The sequence below is a fragment of the Corapipo altera genome, unplaced genomic scaffold (genome assembly GCF_003945725.1).
Source record: "Corapipo altera isolate COAL_440 unplaced genomic scaffold, ASM394572v1 71, whole genome shotgun sequence".
Taxonomy (NCBI): domain Eukaryota; kingdom Metazoa; phylum Chordata; class Aves; order Passeriformes; family Pipridae; genus Corapipo; species Corapipo altera.
The window spans coordinates 5,686,022-5,710,943 of NW_020884916.1; the positions used below are offsets into that span (position 1 = coordinate 5,686,022).

Below are 24,922 nucleotides of genomic sequence, written 5' to 3' on the forward strand. Positions count from 1 at the left end.
CTGTGGCCAGGGAGGTGTGCCTGTGGCCAGGCCTCCCTCCTCTGTGCAAACTGCTCTGGTTTGCTGAGTTCAGGGGAAGAACAGCCCTGACCCTGCTCAGGTGCTGAGATCCTGCCCTCCTCTGTCTCCAGCTGGCCAGGGGGTGTTTTCTCCCCTGCAGTGTTCCAGTCACACCCAGCAAGTCCTTCCACACCTGCAAATCCTGGGTCCTTCCTTTAGTGCAGCCAGAGCTGCCATCTCTGTCTGCAAAGCAGGAGGAACAGGGATGCTCCCCCCACTGCAGGGAGGTTAATACAGGTCTGAGGGCCACTGAAATCATGGAATGGTTTGGGTTAGAAGGGACATTAAAGATCACCCAGTCCCACTCCCTCCCATGGGCAGGGACACCCTCCACCAGCCCAGGTTGCTCCAAGCCCCATCCAACCTGGCCTTGGACACTTCCAAGGACGGGGCAGCCACAGCTTCTCTGGGCAACCTGTGCCAGGGCCTCCCCACCCTCACAGCCAGGAATTTCTTCCCAATATCCCATCTAACCCTACTGTCTGTCAGGGTGCAGCCATCCCCCCTTGTCCTGTCCCTCCATGCCCTTGCAAATAGTCTCTCTCAATCTTTCTTGTTGGCTCCTTCAGGCCACCATTAGGTCACCCCAGAGCCTTCTCTACTCCAGGCTGAACAATCCCCATTCTCTCAGCCTTTCCTTAAATCAACTAATCAACTTGATGGTCCTAAATCCCCACAGAACCTTTCTGTGGGATAAGTATTTCTCCTCTCTGGAGGCCTGGAAAGGCAACACATCTCCTGGCACCACCAGGGGAGTCCCACAGAGCCACCCAGCACTGGGACAAAGCAACTGAATCACAGAATATCCTGAGCTGGGAGGGACCCACGAGGAGCATCGAGTTCAACTCCTGGTCCTGCACAGGACACCCCAACAATCCCACCCTGTGCCTGAGAGCGTTGTCCAAACCCATGAGTTCCTCCAAAAGGGCTTCCAGGTTTCCAGCTGTGAGCCAGCTCCACCTCTGCTGTGCACATCATGCTGCACTTCATCTTCTCCCCCATGTTTTTGGCCTTACAGCCATCCCAGATGGCTTTTTTTCCTTTTTCTTTTTTAATCAAATAGTCACAACGCTCAGGAAGTCAATGCTTTATCAACAGACTAAACAGACTCTTTGCATCCCATTTTTTTTTTTTTGTGTGGAATGCCCTGTCTGACAGTGCTTTCTATGAAGGCTAATGCTAAAAAAAAAAATAATAAAATGCTTTCCTCTATTTCAGCTTTTATTGGCAATCCATTCTCATTAAGCCAAACACATTTGTCTTCATAACGTGCACTTCACAATTACAATATCAAAGGGTTTGTATCTACATAATAAAAATGATCTATAGAATAATACAAGGGGAAAACATGGGAACATAATGTTGTTATTAATGAATCCAATGGGACGTAGGAAGGCGATATTCCCATGGGACACCTCCACGCCCTTCACTGCCAGTTACTCTGGGGCATGGGCAGGTTTGAGAGGAGAGGAAGAGGAGATGGGAACGAAATTAAAAGGATAGATCCCCCAGGGACAGAGGGAAGGCGTCTCCAAGGGCTTTCTTAGCAAAATGACAATTCAAACCCCTGCCCTGTGCTAATCCAGACACAGCACTGGCCTCCTCTGCACAAACTAGGGCACAGACACAGAATATCCTGGAATCACAGAATATCCTGAATTAGATAATTAGAATTGACAAAGACCATCCAGTCCAACTCCTGGCCCTGCACAGACACCCCAACAACCCCACCCTGTCCCTCAGAGCGTTGTCCAAACCCTGCTGGAGCTCTGGCAGCCTTGGGGCTGTGCCCACTGCCCTGGGGAGCCTGGGCAGTGCCCAACCAGCCTCTGGGGGAAGAACCTTTGCCTGAGATCCAACCTGAGCCTGCCCTGACACAGCTCCAGCCATTCCCTGGCTGCTGTCCCTGCTCCCCCAGAGCAGAGCTGGAGCTGCCCCTCGGGAGGAGCTGCAGCCCCCACTGAGTCTCCCCTCACTCTCCTCTTCTCCAGCTGAACTCACCAGATGCCCTCAGCCCCCGTGGCCCCTCCAGACCCTTCCCCAGCTCCGTGTCCCTCCTTTGGACTCCTTCCAACAGCTCCAGATCTTTCTTGTACTGTGGTGCCCCAAGTGCCCCCAGCACTGGAGGTGAGGCCACCCCAGGGCAGAGCAGGGCAGGACAATCCCCCCCTGTCCCAGGGATGCTGGGCCTGGTGCCCCCTGGGACACGGTGCCCCTTTGGCTGCCAGGGCACTGCTGACTCACAGCTTGCCCCCAACCAGGACCCTCAGAGCCCTTCCTGCCCCACTGCAAAGGCAGCCTGGGGCTCTGCAGGAGCTCCAGGTCACCACCACCACCTTCTTAGGAGTCATAAATCCAAAATTCAGGAGCAGGGGCTGGCACAGCCCCTTTGAGTGGCGATCTGAAAAATAAAAGCTAGACATGATTCCAGTGTGGGGAAACTGGAATGCTTTATTGAACATGGGAACACAATTTTAAAGGCTTCTGGGGCTGGACATGTCGATGAAGTGGACAACCTATGTTAATTGGGGAGTTCCACAAGTTTTTACTGCAATATCCAAATAGTTAATTTTCCTTCAAGTAGGATTACATGGGGGACAGAGGGATTACAGGGGTTTAGACATGGTTTTAACAATCATCTCAAAAAGTCCTTTCTTAATTCTTCTTGGAGCCAGGTTTATATCTCAGGGTTGCACATCAACAGGTCTCAGGACAGGGGTCCAAATTTCTTGAATCACGAGATGTTGTCAGCCTTGTTTTCCAAGGTTTGTGATTCAAATTTACTGAGCCTCCTTTTGCTGAGAGCTGTTTTTGTCCCCTTCACCTCTGCCCAGGTGGGTTCTGTTCCCCTGCCCTTGGCACAAGGATCTGCTGCCCTGGAGCCAACACAGACACAGGGCCAGAGCTTCTCACACTCGACCTCCTTAATTGTTTTGTGCCTCCCAGACAGGATCCAGCACCAGGGGCTTGATTGAGCTCCATTGTACGAGATGACAAAGAACAAGGAGGAATAGAAAGGGGAGGTTCCTGCACTCGGCAAAGACATTTTGGTCCACAAAAATAGGGGAGGAGGAAATAACCCTGAGCAAGAAGGTGGAAAGGCAGAGCAGGAAGCAGGGAGAGACTGCAGAGGTTCAGAGAAGAGGGATGAAATTCCAGAGCCACGTGGCAAGCAAAAATCATGATAAATAAAACCAGCAATATTATTAATAGCAACAATTAATATTGTTAATAATAGCAGCGGTATGAAAATGGTAAAAAAAACCCCTGTGGAACATGAGATATAATTCAAAAATTGCATTATTTGCCCAAGTCTTTGCGGCTGCAAGTGCCCAAGGTGGGAGCACAAGGGCACGAGGGTCCTCCCTTGTCTGACCCAGGCCTGGCAGCCCCTTGGCTCAATATTCACAGAGCCAAACACACGAAAAAATGGAGCTGAGCCTCTGAGCCAAACTTTTGGCATTTAGTAGATGTGGTGCCATTTGTTTTCCACCAAACTGAGAGGGCAGGTTTTATATAAAAGAGCATATTATTGACTCTCATTGGCAGCTCCTCACAGACTCCAGGAGCTTAACCAAGACACATGTTTATCTGCAGCAAAATGCAGCTACAGGGAGGTTCTGTGATTTGTTTTTTCTAGAGGCAGCAAAACTAATGGTGCTCACAAATGCAAAAACACCATCCAACACTATCAACATTTCTGAAACACTCTAACTGGAAAAAAAACCCTGGGAGATTAGGCAGCCCAGCCAGTGGCAGCAATTCCTCTCAGTAACTCTGACATGCTGCAAGTCATCTTTTTTTTTTCCCCTCTCCCCTTCTTCAAAAAGACCAACACAAACAGCATTTGAAAACAGTCATTTCAAACCAAGAACTGGAATTCTGGACATCAGTGATGTCAAACTGCAGCAACCCAGTGTTTGCAAATAAGTTTTGGCCTCGGGACAAGAGAAAACTGATTTTTGCCTACGAGGGGCTCGTCAAGGGGAGCCAGGAGAGGCTCCAGCTCTGCCCTCACCCGCTCCCACCCATGGGCAAAGTGTGATAGCACAGAATCCTAAACACCCTGAGATGGAAGGGACCCACAAGGATCATCAGTCCAACTCCTGGCCCTGCACAGACCCCCCAACAATCCCATCCTGTGCTCGGAGAGTTGGCCAAACCCTCCTGGAGCTCTGGCAGTTCAGAGCACGGGGGGATGGCAACAAAGGAAAACAAAAACACTTTTAGTTGGTGAATTTTCCTTGAAACTTGAAGTATAACCACTTCAATCCTCCAATGTCTTACCTTTCAGGAGGCAGTTTCCCCAAATCATCCAGAGGTGGACAGCACTCAGTTTAACTTGCAGCTCTGCCGGGACTCGAGATCAGATCAAACCCCTCCCCACTGCCAGCCCCGGGTGGGCAGGGCTGGGGAACACTCACAACATCCTCATGGGGATGGAACTGGGAGAAAATCAACCCTCTCCAGGATGATGCTCAAGGCTCAGGGACCATCCCATGCAAGTTGAAGTCTGGCAGGCAATATTCTTCTGATTTCAGGCAAAGGTTCTTCCCCCAGAGGGTGGTCGGGCACTGCCCAGGCTCCCCAGGGCAGTGGGCACAGCCCCAAGGCTGCCAGAGCTCCAGGAGGGTTTGGACAATGATCTCAGGGACAGGGTGGGATTGTTGGGGTGTCTGTTGGCCTGGATGATCCCTGTGGGTCCCTCCCAAATCAGGACATTCTGTGATCTGATGAAAGCAAAGCACGTTGCCCACTGTCCCTCCCTCACAGTCCACGAGAGGGAGTGGATTTCTCCCTCCAAAGTCTCCTCTTGGGAACCCCTCTCTGGAGCTGCCTGCACTTCACTATATTCATTTTATTGAAAAGGGAAATTTATATAAATAGTCCTCCCTCCAAAATTCTGTTTATAATCTTGGTGAATAACTATTGCTTTAGGAGGGTAGAACTGCTGACTCCTTTATTTCTGAAAAATGTATTAGAAAACCTCCTCTTTATAAGAAAAAATGAGAAAAACAAAATCAATAGAGTATGAAAGAGCATAAAAAATGGATTTTAAAGTCGTCTTTTTTTTTTTTTTTCAGTCCAGCATTGCTTTCCTGTAAAGTTTCTGCAGAAACACACATTTAAATGTAAATGTTCTGAAAGCAAATGGGTAAGGACGGGAAAGATGAAGAGGAATTGTGAGCCACTGGCAACGGCTCCTTGGGATAAGTAATGCAATAAACAGGGACAGGACAGGATGGCACCTGGGACCTGCAGCCACGGGGTTCCTACGTCAGCGTGGATGTGTCCTGCTGGAAAACAACAGCCAGGGGCTTCTGCTGCCCAAATCACAGACTCCAGAATGGTTTGGGTGGGAAGGGACCTTAAAATTCACCTCATTCCCACCCCCTGCAATGGGCAGGGACACTTTCCACTAGCCCAGGTTGCTCCAGTCTGGCTTTGGACACTTCCAGGGATCCAGGGGCAGCCACAACTTCTCTGGGAAACCTGTGCCAGGGCCTCCCCAGCCTCACAGCCAGGAATTCCTTCCCAATATCCCATCTCTCCCTGCCCTCTGGCAGTGGGAAGCCATTCCCTGTGTCCTGTCCCTCCATCCCTTGTCCCCAGTCCCTCTCCAGCTCTCCTGGAGCCCCTTTAGGCTCTGGAAGGGGCTCTGAGGTCTCTCTGGAGCCTTCTGTTCTCCAGGTGAACCCCCCCAGCTCTCCCAGCCTGGCTCAGAGCAGAGGGGCTCCAGCCCTGGGAGCAGCTCTGTGGCCTCCTCTGGACTTGCTCCAACAGGTTCACATCTTCCTTGTGTTGGAGGCCCCAGAGCTGGACAGAGCACTGCAGGGGGGGGTCTCACCACAGACAATGAATTCCCTCAACTCCTCACATCCATGAAGCTGCACGTTGGGGGGGTGACACTGGGATGCTTCTGGACAAAGGAGGAGCTCACGGCATCCATTGGGATGGAAAAGGTTAAAACCCAGGGGGCAATTCCCCACAAAAGGCAAGAAAGCAGAAGGTCAAGTGCAATGCCAGAAAGACCCCTCTGTGCCCTAATTCATGGAATGTCCTGGGTTGGAAGGGACCCCCAAGGATCATCAGTCCAAGCCCTGGCCCTGCACAGGACACCACAAACATCCCCCCGTGTGCCCGAGAGCATTGTCCAAACACACCCAGACGGTTTTTGTCTGTGACAGACTCAGGGCAGCCCTGGGGGTCTCCCCCAGCCACTGCCAACCTCCCAGGACCAATCCAGTGCATCCCAAGCCAGAGCATCCCCACACATCCCCATGGCAACATCCTGAGCATCCCCGGGGTCACTCCTCCAGCCCTTCCCGCAGTCATTAGCAGCAAGTCCTGGGAATTAACCTCTCCCAGCTGCTCCCAAGGCATAATACCAGATCTAATTTCATAGATACTCTATATAGGCCACAAGCCTCTAATCATAATAATACAGATGTCAGATACAGATGTTCCCAGCACAAGCCTGGCTGCATCCTGTTAGCACATTGAGCCAGTCTGGTGCTAAAGCTGAGCTAATCCAAGCTCCTTAGAGGATTAATAGACACTAACATCACATTATCCAACCATTAAACACACTTGGGAATGCTGCTGTCCTGTCTCTAATGCTTCCTATTCCACCAGCCATGTCCCAGCAAGGTCAGGGATGCTGAGCTCCCTGGCCAGCACACACAGCAGCACTGGAGCCTGGAGCTGCTGCTGAGCAGGAGCCCACACTCCTCTTGCCATCTCTTCATTCCTTGCTGGCATCTCCTGGAGAAAGGATTCCCCCCAGAGGGCAGGGGTTTGGAGGGATCCCAAGCCCGGGAGGTGCTGGGTTGTTTGTACAATGTCAGACACTTCTTAGAGCTGGCACCTGCCCCAGGGAGGAAAGGGAATTGTTTTTTAGGAGAAACCAATGTACTCAGGCAGTGGCAGCATTAAGGTTGGCACAGTTCCTGCCCCACCTGGCAGCCGTGCGCTCAGACTGAAGGGCGAGAAGAACGAGCCCCAGGTTGTGCCAGGACAGGTTGAGATTAGATACTAGGAAAAATTTCTTCATGGAAAGGGTTGTAAAGTATCAGAACAGACTGCCCAGGGCAGTGGGGGGGTCACCACCCCTGGAAGGGTTCAACAGACACGTGGATGTGGCACCTGAGGACCTGGTTTAGTGGTGAACAGGGGGCTGGAGGTGGGTTGGCAGCTGGACTTGGTGATCTTGAAGGTCTTTTCCAACCTTCATGATCCTTAATAATTCTTCCTGACCCCCTTGGAGGCAGGGTGGCCAAAGAGGAAGAGCATTAGACATCATTCCCCTTATGCTTCTAGAAGAAAGCAGAGAAACTATGTTCCTGCAGAAGGAATGGGGATATTTTCCTTTGGAAACAGAAGCCCTGCTAAAGGCAGAGGACAGAAAATGGAAAGAAATGACTGTTAAGGCCATTCCTCACTCATTTTCCTTACTGCTACAGTAAGACAGAAGAGGCATCTCAAAGGATTTGTTCCTAAGACTCCTTCATGAACAAACCAGAGACTGATTCTCCACTCCAGAAGCAGCATCAGACCAACCACTTTGCAATGCATGAGCCTCCACATCTCCCCAGCCAATGAAGAAAGCTTGGAATGTGAGAATTAAACACACAGACACAATATCCAACACTTTGCCTGCTGGCAGGAAATATGAGGGTTCAGCACAGTGTCCCATAAGAACTGGGGACACGACATAAAACTTGTAATTCCAGAGTCCAAACGAGCACTATTTGAGCAAAAGGAATAAAATGCCCTCAGCCAGCAGTAGAAACAGGCTCTTATTATGCAGGCTATCCAGCCAGGAAGGATCTGCCTTGGCCAGCAGAGACTCTTAAATAAAAACCCAGCAATTGTCCCATTGACCACTTCACCTGTTTTATCACAGACATTGGTTTCTCCTTCTACCTTTATTCAGGTCTTTCAGTATCTATCCCACAAGATTTACTGACTGAACATCAATGAGATTTTCCCTTCCTCACTCGGCTCTGAAGGAAAGGGGGGGAAAAAAAAACCCTCTTGAAATTATTTGTATTCTTCCATATAATACCTCTTTCAGAGACCCATCAGAAAAGTTCTTTACAAGCGAGGAAATAGCCAATATTTTCGAATCTGCAGCGAGGCGCTTCAGCCAGGCTCACTTTATTGTAAAATTAGATGTCATTGTGAGAAGTACCGATATAAATATAAGTGCAAAGGGCCCTTCTGCTAATGCAGGAGCCAGGTAACAATGTTCTATTTCTCCCTGCCGTCACAAAACTCCCCTTGATAGCTTTGCCCATATAATACACAGCATATTTACATCGAGCATTAAATAAATATTATGCAAAGACTACCGTGCTTTAATATCCAAGTGTATTTATGGAAAGCTAAATTATATCACCGAGTTTATTTTAGCCCTAGAAAGCCCCATGGGGAAAAGATATTGTGCCTCTTAAAAGGTAAATGTAAGCTCTTCAAGAGAAAGGAGCCTTTGCTGGAAGCAGCACATTGTACCTGGGTAAATCTCGGAGCAATTACACAGCAAAGTTTTCTTTGATGAGGCAGAGATGTGATGACATGTAATTACTTTTTCAGTGCTGCACTGTGTGTTTATCAAAATGTTAATGCAAGCATAATAACAGGCTGTATGTTTGTGCCGAGAATGTCAGAGCCTCCAGATGTCAATCACAGCTGAAAATAAAATTGCAAACAGGCAGGAAGGCTCCCCGGCCCGAGTGGCAGCGGGTGCTGGGGGGAGTGACAGGCACAGGGTCCCTCCCTCAGCCCCCGTCCCTGTAATGCACCTGATGGAGCTGACATTCCTTGGATTAACCCACGTGGCTCCAAAGTGAACTGAGCCATGCGTGGCCACGGACAGAGGGAGCTGCTAATGAGCCTAATGAGCACTTCTGGAGGCAGAGTCGGACGGGTTCCTAATTTCCCCCCGGCCCTCCCGTTCTGGGCAGAGCAGCAGAGACATCACCAGGCTCCTGCTGCTGCAGAAACAACCCGAGTGCCGGCGTTCCCACACGAGGATCGGAGCTGGATGAGGGTCCTGCAGCACCACAGCTACTGCTCCATGGCAGGCACCAGCTCCAGGACACAGCCATGGAATCATGGAATGCTTTGGGTTGGAAGGGACTTCAAAGACCATCTTGTTCCACCCCACTGCCATGGGCAGGGGCACCTTCCACTAGGCCAAGTTGCTCAGCCTGGTCTTTAACACTTCCTCAACCTCTCTGGGCAACCTTCACCACACCCTTAGAGTGAAGAATTTCTTCCTAAGATCTAATCTGAACCTACATCCCCAGCTTTTCTTTCTTTTAATTCTTATCTTTATCTCTTACCAAAATTAGCTCCTACTCTTTTCTTTCCCCCCTCCCCCATAAGAAGTAAAACCCAGGATGACTGGAATGCTTTTCCTAGTTACAAAGGCAACACCCGGATTTCCAGTTCTACACACTCAGTACCATACCAGGCATCCAAGGACATGCTGGAGGGACACCCAGGGAAAGGCAGAACCAGCGGGATTATCGTGGGGTGAGCGGACAGAGAGCTTTGGGAAGACATGCTAATAAAGCCAAGGAAATAAGGGAAGAACACTCCCTGGCCTTCCCAAAGCTCCCTGCCTGGGGAAAACAGTAATCTTGGAGAGTGGAACAGCAGCATTTGGATCCCAACATCTTGAAGGCAGTCTGAGCATCTTGGAAATACAGCTGACAGTTGCTTGGCAACTGCAGCTACAAAAAGATTCTCCAAGTAAGCAGCAGCTCAGGGCAGCGGGCGGGAAGTTCAGCAGCACAGGCAGTCAATAATCCCATGTAAGAGGAGCAAGAGGGGAATTTCTAACAACCCCCTGCTCCAAAATAGCCCAGATACCTCACGTGGATGCACATGAGGCCGTTTGATCAGGAGCAAGAGGAGAGAGCTGGTGGGACAAGGCAGCAAGCTGTGTGTGTCTTCCCAGGAGAACACGTTCGGGATGTGACTCCATCCTGAAGTTTGCTCCTCAAACCCACTCACTGATCTGGCTCTGGCTCAGGACAGCCAGAGTTTTAGGTTTCAAGGCTTTGTACCTCACATCAGCCATGAGTAAAAGCAGTGCTTCGAGAGCAGGAGGTTCCACAAGCTCCTGCCTTCCAGCAGGGATGGAGCAGTTAACAGGAAAGCACCCAACCAGCTCCATCACAAACACAGACAGGACTGCTGAAGCATCAAAACAGCCCAGGAGTCCCACTTCTGCAAATATACTGAAAAAAAAAGGGGAGAAAATAGCAAAGCCCATGAATCTGCCTTAATCTTTAACAGAGGAAAATAGGGAATAACCACTTGTTGGGGGAAGATGTGCCACGTGCTGGTTCCAGGCTGGACACAGCACTGAAAGGTTGGTTTCATTTATCCTTCCAGCCCAGTGACAAAATTGCTTAGCAGAAAATTATTGCCTTCAGAGGGCTGCTGGTGATGGCTGACTGAGCTGATGGTGTGGAAATCACACCTTAGATCAGTATTAAAAAAACCAACGGAATGGAATAAAAATATCATTTAAAAAAAAAAAACAAACAGCTTTTTATCTCCCCTCCTTTGTTTCTCCTCCCTGTTCCAAGAGTGATTGGACACAGCCCTTCAGCAGATCCCTGCACTAATTCCTGGGATACTGAACCTTTGTATTTGCCACTCAGACGCAGAAAAACAAATCCTAATTTTTGTTTTTACTCTTTTTTTTTTTTTTTTTTTTTAAGGCAGCTTTGAGAGCTGCCAACAAATTGAGTGTCATTTGGACACTGACAGGAAAACTTGTAAGAATTCTGCGAGTCCTTGGTGGATTCACCCCCTTCCCCAGCAGCTCGGGAGTGCCCGGTTTAATGTCTGGAATGCTGCTTAATTGGCTCCTTGCAAGTTGAGAGCCTGCTACATGACAGCCTCAAAACCCAGCCTGAAAATAAAGGCTGGAGCTTTGGCAAATGAGGCCTCGGGAAGCTGCAGACAGGGAAGGGATCTGAGATGTGTCTGACAAGGCCCTTCATCTCTCTCGCCTTCCTTACAGGGGCCTTTACAGTGCAAAATGTATTTATATTGTGCTGCTGCTCTCCCAAGCAGGTGTTAGATAATTCAGTAATTAGTATGCACATCTAACTTCATTGCAGCCTCTGTTGATCTCTCAATTATAGTTAGCTGGGTCCTCTGAAGTTTGCAGGAGTTAATTAGAGCATCACTGAACAGCAGCTCCAACAGCAGCCCGTGACCCACCTGCATCCAGCTGGGGATGGGGGGCAATTCTGACCCCTCTGCATCCCTTGCTGCAGCAGGGAGATGATCTTGAAGGTCCCTTCCAGCCTAAACCGTTCTGGGATTCTGTGACATAACCTGAAAAGCTCTGGTTTTGAAATTTTTAAAAGCTCTGCCCTTAAATTTTGGGGGGAGGGGGGAAAATTAAACCAGTACCAGTGAGACAAACAGGGAATAAAAAAAGCTCAGCCCTAAAGCTTTCTGGGCAAAACTCAGACCCACCAAGGCAAGGAGAACAGAAAAGGGAGTTTAACAGCAGAATACAACACAGAAAAAAAGTTCAAAATGTGAATGACATACTGTTTTCATAGAATTCCAGAACTCCAGACTGGTTTGGCTTGGTTAAAGCTCATCTCATTCCACTCCCCTTCCACTCGACACCTTCCACTGTCCCAGGCTGCTCCAAGCCCCGTCCAACCTGGCCTTGGACACTTCCAGGGATCCAGGGGCAGCCACAGCTTCTCTGGGCAACCTGGGCCAGGGCCTCCCCACCCTCATAGAGAACAATTTCTGCCCAATATCCCATCTCTCCCTGCCCTCTGACAGTGGGAAGCCATTCCCTGTGTCCTGTCCCTCCATCCCTTGCCCAAATCCCTCTCCAGCTCTTTTGGAGCCCCTTTAGACACTGAAAGGGGCTCTCAGCTCTCCCAGAGCCTTCTCGAGGCTGCAGAGCCCCGGTTTTGTGAGCCTCTGAACACCTGAACAGCACAAACTGCACCAGCAGATTGAAAAGCAGTTGCCAGTAAATAATTGAAGGTGTCGTGTCATCTCCAACATCTGGGACCTGTTTTTCAGGAGCTCCCGATCATCACTGCAGTACAGCTCAGCATTTATCCTATAAATATTAGAGAAGGTGTGTGTGCACATCATTTCCAATTCCAAAGGCAAGCCTGTTGGCTGAACTTTAGGGAAATCCATGTGAGGGATTCACGAAGCGCGGAGAGGAGCACGAGGCAACACGATCAAAACCAGGAGGTTTTTCAAACACTTCCCTCAAACGCCAACTGATGATTTTTACAAGAGCTTCCTGCAGAAACAGGGGCCTTCAGGGACTCACCAGAAAGTATTGTCCAGGTACAAGGTAAATAAACAGACTAAAAGGCAGCGCCTGCGGGAATCTCTTGGAGACTCCAGAAATTCCATTACAGAGGATTATGGTCTTTGATACTGATGCAGAACAGACACGAGGCTTCCAAGCAAGACCCAGAAACCCAGAAAGCAGCAAAAAGGCAGAGCTTTGAGGCAGCAAAACTCCTGCAAACCTCCAGAAAATAACCCACGTTTGATGCACCTCCCCAGCCAAGCTCCGGGGCTGCTTCCCAAATTCCCACCGTCGCCTGTGGAGAAGCACCATCGGCACGGACAAAAGGCCCACGTGGTGCATTAGGAGCTCCAACACCTGCTATCAGGAGAAAGAGCCTTTCCAGGTGGCTTTATCAGTGACCCCCACATGGAGGTGAGCTCCGCAGCAGCCTCCGAGCGAAGCATAAACAAAAAGCCCGTGTTTTGAAAAATTAAGAAAGCAATTTAGAAGTGGATAATTAGATCTCCTTTTCGTGCCGCACTGGGAAAATTAAATTACTTTTTTATGAAGGTGTGCGTATCAGCTCCGAGAGCATTGTAGGGAAAGCTTATTTTTCTAATATTCTTTCACACACACCCCCCTGCCCCAATTCCCCAGCTCTCCTCTCCTCGTGCATCCAAGGAAGTGGCACTCGTAGCCTTCAGCTGTGGCAGGCGCTCATCTCCAATAATTGCGCTCGCTGCATAAATTGCCGGTGACATGGAGAATAAAATTAGCTTCAAATGAACCCAAATGGCGAATCTCAAACAAGTATCAGATGGAGGAACTCATTAATCCTCGTTTCAGAGCGGGCAAAGCGTCGGGGCGGCCGAGCCGGCCCTGTGCCTGGCGGGAGGGTGGGATGTCTTTGGAGGTGGTGGTGGAACTGAGCTTGTCACCACCTTAGAGGTGGACCAGAATTTCACAGACATTCATGACTTTCACAGAATTTCACAGACTACATGACACTGCTGCCTGTCATGGCCCTGATTTCACCCTGCTGAGGAAAACCCTCCTCACACCACCTTGAGCAGGGGAGCAGCTCCACCTTGCACTGCCCAACTCTTCTCAGCAGACAAGAAACTCATTCAAACTCCTCAACTGGCAGAGTCACCCATGTACCACATCACAGCCAGGCTCCTTCTGCCTGACTTCTGCATCCCACAGCTCCTGGAAGGGAGCTACAGCCTGCTGGGGATGGGCACAGAATCACAGAATCAACGGGCTTCAAAAAAACCCTTTAAGGTCATCAAGTCCAACCGTCAACCCAGCACCATGTTCACCAGCAAACCATGTCCACAAATGCCACATCCACATTTTCTGAGCACTTCCAGGGATGGTGACTCCATCTCTGCCTGGGGCAGCCTGTGCCAGGGCTGGACAACCGTTCCAGAGAAGAAATTTTCCCAATATCCAACCTCAACCTTCCCTGTTGCAACTTGAGGCCATTTCCTCTTCTCCTGTCCTTTGTTCCCTGGGAGCAGAGCCTGACCCCTTCCCCGGCTCCCCCCTCCTGTCAGGGAGTTGTAGAGAGTGAGAAGATCCCCCCTGAGCCTCCTTTTCTCCAGGCTGAGCCCCCCCAGCTCCCTCAGCTGCTCCTGCTGCTCCAGACCCTTCCCCAGCTCCGTTCCCTTCTCTGGACGTGCTCCAGCCCCTCAGTGTCCCTCTTGTCGTGAGGGGCCCAGAACTGCCCCCTCTGCAGATGGACCTGGCCAGGCTGGATCCATGGGCTGATTCCAAGGGGATGAGGTTCAAGCAGGCCAAGGGCCAGGTCCTGCCCTTTGGTCACAACAACCCCCTGGAGCCCCCTGGGCTGGGGACAGAGTGTCTGGAGAGCAGCCAGGCAGGAAGGGAGCTGGGAGTGGGGATGGACAGGAAGCTGAACAGGAGCCAGAGTGTGCCCAGGTGGCCAAGAGGGCCAATGGATCCTGGTCTGGCTCAGGAACAGTGTGTCAGCAGGAGCAGGGAAGTGATTCCTGCCCTGGACTCAGCGCTGGTGAGGCCACCCCTGGAGTGCTGTGTCCAGCTCTGGGCCCTCAGCTCAGGAAGGACATGGAGGGGCTGGAGCAGGGCCAGAGAAGGGAACAGAGCTGGGGAAGGGACTGGAGCACAAGTGCTGTGGGGAGAGGCTGAAGGAGCTGGGGTTGTTGAGGCTGGAGAAGAGGAGGCTCAGGGGAAACCTCCTGACTCTCTGCAATTCCCTGACAGGAGGGGGGAGCCAGGTGGGGGTCGGGCTCTTCTCCGAGGAAGCAGCAGTAGGACAAGGGGACTCGGTCTCCAGCTGTGCCAGGGGAGGTTTAGGTTGGACATTAGGAAGAAATTCTTTCCAGAGAGAGTGCTCAGCCATTGGAATGGGCTGCCCAGGGAGGGGATGGAGTCACTGTCCCTGGAGGTGTTTAAGGCGAGACTGGATGTGGCATCAGTGCCATGGGCTGGGAACCACAGCGGGGTTGGATCAGGGGTTGGACTTGATGATCTCAGAGGTCTTTTCCAACCTGGCTGATTCTGTGATTCTCTGATTCTCTGACTGGAGGTCCCTCAGCAGGGGGATGGGCACTGCCCTGGTCCTGCTGCCACCCCAGCACTGGGACAAGCCAAGGTGCCCTTGGGGTTCTTGCCCCCCTGGGCTCATGTTCAGCTGCTGTCCCAGCACCCCCAGGACCTTTCTGCCGGGAGCTTTCCAGCCCCTCTGCCCCGAGCCTGGAGGGTTCCATGGCATCGTTGTGACCTCAGCGCAGGACTTGGCCCTTGCCCTTCTCCTCAGCTGGCCCTGCTCTCCCACCCACAGGTTTTGGTGCTGCTGCCCCGGCCCTGGCCCCTGGTCCCCCTGTGTGTCCCCCGTGTCCGTCCCGGTGTCGCTGCTGTGCCGCTCTCGCGACTTCACTTAACGAGGTTTATTGTTTGCGCTGCATAATTTTCAAAGGCACGTCACCCACTCCGGGATGGCCCTCAGATCTCCGGCTCGGGGAGGGGTGGAGGGTCCTTTGAAGCCGCAGTCATTAATTCAGGAGCTGGTTTCTGCATTTACCAGCACACGTGTTTGAAGCGCACAGGAGCCACCGCGGAGACAACTGAGAGGTGTCCCCTGATACTGCACATTAGACAGAGCCATCAGAAAACTGCCGGGCCTGCCGCCCTCCCCTGCTTTGTAACTTCCCTCCAGATATCAAAAAAAACATTGTCTGGCATATCAAACTCTCCCTGTCTGGCTCTGATGATGCCTTCTTAGGACTAAAGACCACACAGAACAAAGATTTCACTGTAATTATCAGCGAAATAATTACCTTGAAATAACAACCTTTTTTCTAACACAGTTGTTGAAAGAAAAAAAAACAAACCCCAACAAACCAAACCACAAACAAAAAAAAATAAATTCTAAAAATTCCAAGCAAGCAGCTGGAAAACTGAAGTGTTGTGAAGCTGAGAAGTTCAGAAGGCAGCAATTCAGGAAGGCACAGTTCTGGTTTCAAGGTTCACGGTGGTTTCCCTTGATGTTGGAGCCCCCTCCACCCTTCTAGTTGATGTTACAGCAGAAACAAAACTGTCCTGGTCACACCAACTGATCCTGACACACTTTGGTCTGCTCACTGAACTCCAAGCCTGCCTGTACCTGTGTTGTTCACCAGCAAGGCAGGTTGAAAACAAAGTTATTCTCCTTATGAAGAGAGTAATTGATTTCCTGTATGCATGAAAATACCCAGAGCAGAACCTCCTGCAGAAATCATTCCTTGGTCAAGCCATCTCTTATTCTTAACTTATCCAGACTGATCTTCAGCCCCAAGAACAAAAGTTTTAGCTTTGGGGAGAGGACACACAGGTGCTTGGGAATAAAAGCCTCAGCATTTATTATTTATTCCCTTTGTTTTCCCTTTATAGGTTGTGCCAGGGAGGGGGTATAGATCAGATATTAGGAAATATTTCTTCATGGAAAGGGTTGTCAGCCACTGGCACAGGCTGCCCAGGGCAGTGCTGGAGTCACAATTCCTGGAAGGGTCCAAAAAACAGGTGGATGTGGCCCTTGAGGACATGGTTTAGTGGTGAACATGGAATCATAAAGGTTGGACAAGAGCTCCAAGATCATCAAGTCCAAGCTGTGACTGATCCCCACCTTGTCACCTAGTCCAGGGCACTGTGTGTCACATATCCTTGGGGATGGAGACTCCACCACCCTCCTGGGCAGCCCCTTCCCATGTCTGACAACCTTTCAGTGAAAAAACTCCTCCTGGTGTCCAAGCTGACCCTTCCCTGGTGCAGCCTGAGGCTGTTTCCTCTTGTCCTGTCCCTTGTTTCCTGGGAGCAGGGCCCGACCCCCATGGACTTGATGATCCTGGAGGTCTTTCACAATCTGAACAATTCTACGTTTCCGTGATTTGTTGGCAGCAGCCCAGGTGAAGGCTCTGCCCCCAAACCCGTGGCCACAGCCTCGTGTGAGGCCCTTGGAGCAGCTTTATGCCAAACTCACCACCACCATTCCTGCAGGATCCTCCCCACCAGCTCTCCCGTTTCACCCCCAGACTGCAGGCGGTGTGAACCAGCCTGGCAAAGGACACCGGGGAACCCACCAGCCACAACCCACACGCGAAAACCTCCTTTACATTCAGACACACAACGAGAGACGCATTAACAAGCTGCCAACAGAGGTAACCAACCTGCTGCTGCTCATTATGGCAGGAAACTTCTCCCCCTGTTCCAAGGCGGGCACAGCCGCGGCCCCGGCGTCGCTCAGGCAGTTATTTTTATATACCTCAGCAATATGTAGCAATTAGCAGAGGTAACACTAATTAGATCTTACATTGTAATGCAAGTCCCACTAAACTTAAGTCATAACATCCCTGGCTCCTAATGACTGCAAGGTCATTTAGGCATTCTGCGTAATCGCCTGGATGCTAATGAAGCCATTGCTATGCATGGGAACATCACAGCTTTTCCCTGGGCGCTTCTCACCATTTACCAGTGGACACTCGGTTTAAATTGCTGCCGAGCATAACATGGGCTTCGAGAAGCCACCTAAGCACCCCGATTAATTGCAGCGCTCCGGAGCTCCCAGGAAAGCAAGACCCCGGGACGAACCTGCTCCAAGGGCAGAGAAACGCTTGTTTGAAGGGATTAGCTTGAGATTAGGATGGCATGAGACTCCAGGAGGCAGAGAACCTGACTTTCCTTTGTGCTTCGTAGTGGAAAAAGCTGGGAGACAACAGGCTTACAGCCAGCTTAGTGCTGTTCCTGTGTCTTTTCCATCATACATGTTCTAATCCCCTTAGCAGCCAGCACAGCATCCCATCAGGATGTGCTTTCATTCCCTCAGTTTCCCCACCTCCTGCCACCACCAGAGCTGAATAAATTGGAAAAGGTGGCATTCAGCAAAAGGAAATTCATCTAAAGATTTAAAAACAACGTTCACGGACTTTATAATTAGCTTTTTAATTAATTTCCTATTCTCTTATTACTGTGCTTGCAAAGACAAATTCTAGCAGCTATAATTGTTTTAGGAAAAGCAACTGGATTATTCCAAGACTGAAACCATCCATGCTGTAGGCTCTGGGAATGCTGGGAATGCTCCGGGCCTGTTGAGTGAGGGAGGCCACAGCCAGGCTCTGATGGGACCCTGCTCTGTCTCGTGCCTTCCCATTGTTGCTGGGAATGGACCCAGGAAAAGACACTGCCCAGGTTGCCAGATGTGCAACAACTTTCAATGCAGGACAGACCTCACTTCCAAGGACTTTCCTCAAGCAAAACCAAAAAAAAAAAGTAATCAGCATCCTGTTCTAGTACACCATGGAAACAGAATCCCAGCATGGTTTGGGTTGGAAGGACCTTAAAGTTTATCCAGTTCCACCCCCTGCCATGGTCAGGGACACCTTCCACCAGCCCAGGTTGCTCTAAGCCCTGTCCAACCTGGCCTTGGACAATTCCAGGGATGGGGCAGCCACAGTTTCTCTGGGCAACCTGTGCCAGGGCCCCACCACCCTCATGGGGAAGAATTTCTTCCCAATATCCCATCTAACCCTGCCCACTGGCAGTGGGAAGCCATTCCCCCTTTTCCTGTCCCTCCATCCCTTGTCCCCAGTCCCTCTCCAGCTCTCCTGGAGCCCCTTTAGGCCCTGCAAGGGGCTCTCAGGTCTCCCTGGAGCCTTCTCTTCTCCAGGTGGACACCCCCAGCTCTCCCAGCCTTTCCACAATGGAAAACTGCATCAAACTAGGAGGGAGGGAAGGGTGTAATGAAGTTTTGAATTGCTGGCTGCAGGCTGGGTATGGCAGACAACAAAATCAGAATGAACAAATTTATCTCATGACATCTCCTGAACTTTGGTTACTCACTAAGAAACCAAGGAGGAGCCATGCTGGGACTCATTTTACAGTCCCCAAGAATCAATGCCTGCAGTAACTAAAGGACTTCAACATCAGCTGAAAATAGCTGTTACTGTTTCAGACTGCAGCCTTCAGTCTTCGAGCTCTGAGCTTTCCTTTCTGCTGCAGTGACTGAATGGATCCCACCTGGGTTTCTGGCTGCTTGGGTCACCAGAATCCCAGAACATGCTGAGCTGGAAGGGACCCACAAGGATCATCCAGTCCAACCCTCAGCCCTGCACAGGCCCATCCCCAAGAGTCACCCCTGTGCCCCAGAGGATCAGCCAAACCCTCCTGGAGCTCTGGCAGCCTTGGGGCTGTGCCCACTGCCCTGGGGAGCCTGGGCAGTGCCCAACCACCCTCTGGGAGAAGAATCTTTTGCTGAGATCCAACCTGAGCCTGCCCTGACACAGCTCCAGCCATTCCCTGGGTGCTGTCCCTGGTCCCCCCAGAGCAGAGCTCAGTCCCTGCCCCTCCTCTGCCCCTGCCCAGGCAGTTGGAACTGCAGTGAGGTCTCCCCTCAGTCTCCTCTTGTCCAGCTGAACACACCAAGTGCCCTCAGTGTCCTCACACGGCTTCAAATCAAGGTCCTTCCCCATCTCCGTTGCCTCCTTTGGACCCCCTCTAAGAGCCAACTCTTCCTTCTAAGGAAGCATCTCCTTGCATAAATCAATGGGCTTGAAACTGCTGAGAGAAATTATCAACCAGAGAAAGAAAAACACACTGAAAGCAGAAGGAAGAAATCCTTCGACCCCAACTACAAACTCCCTGGGGCAGAGGTTGGGCTTTGTGATTTTAAAAGCGATTTAGGCAGATTTCCCTCCCCGTTCTGATGGCAAAGCAGGGGCAGGTAGCAGAGTTAAATCCCCCAGCCCGCTCCCTGAATCACAACCGGCGTCTTTAGCACGACTTAAGCCCAGACTCTGCACTCTGCCAGCGCCAAAATAATCACGCCAGCAGGATTTTGAAATTCAAAAGAGCCCTTTTTTTGCAAGCGCCGACCTCGGGGAGTTCAGAGGCGGCTCCGGCGCTGCCGCTCGGGTCTGACGCAGCGACGAGAGGGGGCTGCAGTGGATTTGTTGGCTGAGCCAACACTCTATTCTCATGCTCAGATAATGCAGAAATAAAGTGCATTTGTAACAGACAACAAAAGGATTATCCCCCATTCATTTCAAAGCACCTTTCATTCCACTCAGGGATTACATTTTCCTTTACTTATCTTGCAAATGGTTTTTCATAAGAGCGCGTGGCTTATGGCAAATACCAAAATGTGGTTGGGACAATGAGAGCGTGTAGTGCAGGAGAGAGATCCCATTCCTGCACACACTCCCTGCTCTAATCTACTGCCTCACAAGGGCCACTCTGCTCAAGAGTGGATCAGCTCTGAAACCCTCGGCACACTCCACATTTGGGGGGAGTTTGTTCCAAGTGCAGCCTCGGCTTTCACGTCTTGTCATCGGAGGAGAACAACAGCGCCCTGTGCTTCTGTCGGCTCCATCTGCCCACAGCCTCAAAGCACTTCTGCAAACATGAATCCCCATCCAGCAAACAAAATCCAACCCCCCCTCCCCCTTTTGCTTCTTGGCTTGCTGAGAAGCAATTGCTTCTTCACTTTTCCGTGTCTTGGAAACGGGTGCACCACGATAAAACTGGAGTGCTCACCACAGGCTGGAGAATCCAGGGCAGAGACACCCAGGGGCCTGGGGCAAACACCACAAACCCCCTCTCACCAGTGAAAATAAGCAGGCCAAGGGGATTAAGGTGACTCTGCTCCAAGGAAGAGCCAACACTTGAACCATCAACTGGACTAGAGGCCACCAGCAAGGCCTGGTCCCCCCAGGATCAGCCACTCCCATCCCAGTGACTCAAAGCCATGATTTCACAGATGTGCATGAAACAAGTGTGCTTGGTCTCAGCTCAGAGGTGAGCAGTGAAGAGTTGGGGATACCAGAGCTGGGCTCTGCAAGCCACGGGAGCAGGTCAAGGTGGTTGGTTACACCCATTGTGCCTCTTTCTGCCTCACACCACTGCATAATTCAGGTTCCTCACCCAAAGAAAGTCCCTTGAGGGCTGCAGAGAGCAGGTGGTTTGCTGCTGCCTGTAAATCGATGACTCTTGGAGAGTTATGATTGATTGGAGCTGGGGAGGGGACACCTTTTCATGCCTAAAAGACAGATAGTCTCTGCTTACTCCATCTTAGCTTTCCAAGTGAAAATGGAGGAGGACACAACGCTTGCCATTACAGTGTCACTCAGCCAAAAAATAACCCCCAGCACTCCTGTCAGCCCCCCCATCCAACAGAAAGCATTCACTTATCTCTGCTGTCCTGCTGCTCCTGAGAGAGGAAATTCCAGCATCATCAGGGAGCTGGAGGAGCCACCCTGCTCTTCCCCACTGCTCCCTCAGGATTTATTGCCTTCAGCACCCCCAAAAATGCCGTGGGCATCACCCTGTCCCACGGGAGATAACAGAGCCAGGGGTGCAAAAATGACACTGCTGGGAGGATTGGATCTTCCCAGTGGCAGATGAGCTGCTCCTTTTAATATCCAAGGGCAACCAGAGGCAGCAGAGGAGCATCTGGGGCATGGAACTAAGGAAAAAGTAGGAAAATGTGGCACTGCAGTGCTCACCACACCTGGGCATCGATCCCAGCAAGCCCAGACTGCCCAGTAAGAACCAACACTGGAGGCTGGAGCTGATGCTCAGTTGGCCCCATTTGCCTTATCATTGATCAGCCACTTGCAGCTCATTGTTTCTGCAACTATTTGGTTTTGGATAAGGGCTACAGGGCTTCCCCCTCCCCCTTTCTAATGGATTGAAATTTTTAAAGGAAAAAAAGAAATCCAGACAATGTGACCACACTCTGCAAATCAATGCATCTGGTGGATAAACAATACTCGAGATTTATGTAACATTTAATGTCTGCTAAGTGCCTTGCAAAAAATAAATTAACCTCCAAAACTACATTGAAATAGGGCAGTACATTAGTACAGCTGTGCCTGGGGAGAAACTGAGGCAAAGGGGCTCAAACAGCAGAATAAAAGTACCAGGTACTGCTTTAACCACTGCTCTGGGCTGTTGTGGGGAATCTCATCAACCTGTACAAGTTGCACAAGTTAAACATTATTCTACAGATCCCCAGTGACACTTGTTTGAGTCAAGAGACCAAGGTTTGAGTCAGGAGACCAAGGCTGACCTCACTGCAGTTCCAGCTGCCTGGGCAGGGGCAGAGGAGGGGCAGGGACTGAGCTCTGTTCTGGGGGACCAGGGACAGCAGCCAGGGAATGGCTGGAGCTGTGTCAGGGCAGGCTCAGGTTGGATCTCAGCAAAAGGTTCTTCCCCCAGAGGCTGGTTGGGCACTGCCCAGGCTCCCCAGGGCAGTGGGCACAGCCCCAAGGCTGCCAGAGCTCCAGGAGGGTTTGGCTGATCCTCTGGGGCACAGGGGGTGACTCTTGGGGATGGGTCTGTGGAGTGCTGAGGGTTGGACTGGATGGTCCTGGTGGGTCCCTTCCAGCTCAGCACATTCTGGGATTCTGTTTAAGCCAAGCTTAAGACCAAACCCATGAGAAAACAGCCAAAGCAGTGGAAACCTTGAATGATTCAACAAATCCTTGGGTTACAAAGTTATGGCCAGCCAGGGGGGTTCGGGCTCTGCTCCCAGGGAACAAGGGACAAGATGAGAGAAATGGCCTCAGACTGTACTGGGGAGGGTCAGGTTGGACATCAGGAGGAATTTCTTCACTGGAAAGGTTGTCAGACTCTAGAAGGGACTGCCCAGAGAGGTGGTGGAGTCCCCAACCCTGGAGGTGTCCAAGGAATGACTGGATGTGACACTCTGGGCTGGGTCACAAGGGCTGGAAGGGCTTTTCCAACTTCAGGGATTTGGGGATTCTGTGAAGGATCAACAAATACCAACACAAAAGGTGCTCAAAGCATCAATCCTGGCAGGCAGGATCCTGAGCTCACTGAGCCCCCCAAGCAGTGGGGCAGCAGAAACACCACTTTGCACCTTTGGCAAAAGCTGGGAACTCCCTGCAGACACACACCTGCACCTGCAGAGCACCTGGAGCATCCTTCTGGAGCCAGAGAGACGTTCCACACCACTGGACAGCAAAGCCTGGCCAGCCTGGGGGGAGGCTGAGCCCTGGGCACAGGACCCTGCTCCCTCCATGCCCCCACAGTGGGACCTGGAGGTGAAGTGCAGAGACCAGCCAGGGAAAACCATCAGATCTCACATTCTGGCAAGCAGAGCTCGCTGTCCCGGGAGAGCCAACAGGAGAGCACTCCCATATGTAAACAGGAGATCAATGTGCTTTCCAGAAGACAGATTATTTGTGCAGATGTTGGTGCTCTTCAGAGCAGTTTCCATCTGAAGATGAACAGAAGCACAACACACTTCAGCAAAAGCTCATTTAATTCTCATCATTACCAGGTCCCTAATGTCTAATTGATCCTCAGCTCAGCTTATAACTCAGGCACCAGCAGTTATAGCTCTGAGGGATGCACTCCTGCCTCCCCCCACCCACAGGGGCCCCAGAGAGCAGAAACCAATTCCAGTGAAATGGGGAAGTGACAGCCAAGCTGCAGGCCAGCTGCTGTTAATACACTTCCCAGGCCCTGGGGCAAAGGCTCTGCTCTGCCCTGCTCCAGCCCCACAGGCTCCAGAGTTCAGCACACTCAAGGCTCACAGCCCCAGGCTGGGGAGACACATTTGGCTCTGAATTGGAAACTTGAAATTGAACCTTTCCTGTGGTTTTGCTCCTCGGTTTCATAAAAAAACCCCCAACCTCCTGCTGCAGGAGGCTGAGCTTGGGCTGTTCCTGGCCTAACCCAAGAGTTCTGGCTGCTGGAATCCAAGGCCAGACCCAGCCTCAGGTGCAATTAAACCCAAGGCAAGGCTTTGTGCTCAGTTTTGATGCACAGGCACAACCCAGGCTTGGGATGCACCTAAAATTTCAAGGTTGGCTGAGCAGTAATAACAGGAGGCTCAGAGACTCTCTCTGCTCTGACAGAATTGATGGGAATCAAATCCTGCGGAACCCAACGGCTGTTCCCAACAGTGTCCACATGGAAAACACATCCATGGACAAGTGCTCACTTCAGATATTGGGCACAGCTGAGGAGAGCCCTGCCAAGGAGGGTTTATCTGCCACAAAGTCCTTCAGATGGAGGTTCCCAGCCTGCAGTTGTTGGCTAACACTGAGAAATCCCAGGATTCTGCTGTCTCCTGCATGCCCACAGGATCAGCTCTGGTTTTCTCCTGGTGCATGAACCCATAACTTGTTAATCCTGGGGCAAAGCAGGTCAAGGGAAGGAGGGGTTGGAAAATATATTGTTTGTGGAGCAGCAGGGGCCATGACACCAAAACACAGTTGCCTCTCACCTCCCCCAAACTCACCTCCCTCCCAAGGATGAAAAGAGCAAGTAATCAAACAATGGCTTTGCCATAAGTACTGGACTTCAGAGGCTGCTTTTTCCTTTCTTCTTTTTTTTTTTTTTTTTTTTTTTTGTAAGAGGAGGAAAAGGGGAAAAAAAGATTTAAGATAATGGCCTTTTTCTCTTCAGAATAAATTAAGCTCAAAGATAGAGAATCCCATTACTAATGCCTTTTAGCAAAGCCCAGACATTCTTTTAAAGTCAAACTTTAAAGTGTAACGTGCAGTGATCTCATGGAAATCTTTCCTGTAATGATATTTAAGTGATGGCCAAGTGTATCAGTGGGTTCAGGAGAAGTACTGATTGCATATCTTCAAGGGAACGAGCCACTGCAGGGCTGTGGCAAAGGGAACTCATGCTGCTGCTAGAAAAGTTGCCTTTAAAACTCCAAACACACAGAGTTGCTGGTAACTTAATTATTCCAGGAGTCAGGACAGAAAAGAAAAAGGTAAAGAAATCAAGGCAAAGGATCCGCCTCGAGGAGGGGAATGTGGGACATGAGGCTCTGATGTGAGATGGGAAAACTTGTTCCCTTCCCTTCTGTGAGCCCTTCCCGAATTTAATATTCTTTTCAAATGCTCCTTCCCTTCTTTGAGGAGGAGGAAAGCTGACAAAAGCACGATCTTCACATCTGCTGAGGGAAAATAAAATATAAAAGATAAGGTGGAGCTGGGGGGGGAGGCTGGAGGTTTGCTCACGTGGCTCCTGGAGGAAAGGCCACCCCTCAGG

The 24,922-nt window shown here is 50.8% G+C and overlaps 1 protein-coding gene across 3 annotated transcripts in view; it reads right to left on the reverse strand.

The window, feature by feature from the left end:
* The window catches only part of KIRREL3 (kirre like nephrin family adhesion molecule 3), a 357,949-nt gene that overhangs the window by 279,095 nt on the left and 53,932 nt on the right, over positions 1-24,922 (reverse strand). The gene's annotated exons all lie outside the window — the stretch shown is intronic.